We start from the raw sequence: 1,704 nt of genomic DNA, 5'->3' as shown, positions 1-1,704 counted from the left end.
AAGGAAAAAAAAAAACACAAAAAACAGATGTAGTCATTTCTTGAGCCTGGCTGCTAAGTAATGCTGTGGTAAGTTCCTCCATAACACGCCCCCTCACCAACTTCCCCACTCTGAGTTCCAGCCCAGATCTCCCTAGTCTGGAGTATGGTGCTTATGTTTAGCATGGAGTCAACACCCTTCACCTAGGGAGGAAAGATTTTTTTCTTCTCCATCTAGGGTCAAACCTAGAAAAAGCAGGTGTCTCCCCAACATCCAGGTCTGTGAGGTGTTTTTCTAGTTCATCCTCTGCGTGGACCCAGGCTTCACGTAGGCTCTATGATACAACCTCCCGTGTGTGGGTCCCGGGCTTGGTCATTTCCTTGACAATGATCTATTCAAACTAATGGTCTGAACCACAGGAAGAGATGTATATCAGCAGAGCTAGTGAGTTCTTACTCACGTGTATTCTCTTTCTTGTTATTTCTGGACTTCCTGGAATTCTCTAGTCTCTTCCCAGAGCAGCTAGGCATTTATAAAGATACGTTTTGCATACTACCCAGATGTTTTTATTGTATTATATAGGCTTTATTCTTTGTATATCTGGTCTACCTTAATGCTTGTAAAGAAACCATTTAATCTTTATGAAACACTGGAAGGGATAATTATTTCCAGGCTTTATTTCGGGATATTTTAGAATCACAGAAGTCAGAATACTTTTTCCCAACACTGCAGATTGGAGATGAGACTCGAATAGGTCTAGAGCCAACACCAGGGCACTTTCCAAAATCTTAATGAAATTCATTAAGTGATACTTGGACTAGCCCTACACCTAATATTGCACCATAGAGCAACTGGGAGGAACCAGGGGTCAGGCCCTGCTCTCCAATCTGACCCCTTTGTTAATGGCAAGTTCCCTACCTATTCCCTGACTGATCTCATCTCTCTTCATTGCACTGTTGGAGCTTATTATCATGGTCCTTAACTTCACACCTTTCATTTCTTCTCCTGTGTCTTTTGATGATTTTTTCAGGTCAGTACACTTTCCAGGGCAAAATATTTTCTGCTGCTCACCTGCCCTTAAGCCAATCACAGGGAAGCAAAGTCTATCAGTGCTTTTTCTTATGATAAGATTGTAAAGGCATCATCCAGTGGTTGAATTCCTGACTGCTCCTGGATGTTAGGAATTAGCTCCAGCTAATAGCTGGTTTCAGTGCCCTCCCCACCCCTGTGAAAGGTTGTGGCTGAGAGCCGTGAATGACCCCAGGATTCGTGGCCTCCGGAGTAGAGGAATTTGATCTGGGGCCAGAGACGAGCCTTGATCACTCAGAGCTTTTGTGTAGCAGAGTTTTATTAAAGTATAAAAAGAGATAGAGCTTCTGACATAGACATCAGAAGGGAACAGAAAGAATGCCCCCTTGATAGTTTTTAGCAAGGTGTTTTATACCTGTTAGCAAGCTGCTAATCAGATAAAAGAAACACCTCAAGACTGAGAGAGTTGCACCAGGCCCCTCTCCCACAACATGCATTTTTAGATAGAATGGCACAAGGGGAGTCATCTCAGGCCATAACACAATTGACATGAATCTTGAAGAAAGGCAGATTTCCAAGCAAATGCAGTTTCATTAACATAGTTGAAGAAAAACATTTCCATGAGTAAGATGTACTGGTTTGTTGAGCCATTATCAGTTCAAGGTTTGAGAAGATGGGATACTGGGTCCAGAATAT

Source organism: Cervus elaphus, chromosome 15, assembly GCF_910594005.1.
Source record: "Cervus elaphus chromosome 15, mCerEla1.1, whole genome shotgun sequence".
Classification (NCBI taxonomy): Eukaryota; Metazoa; Chordata; class Mammalia; order Artiodactyla; family Cervidae; genus Cervus; species Cervus elaphus.
The sequence above is the reverse complement of the archived record's forward strand: the minus strand, read 5'-3'. Positions refer to the sequence as shown.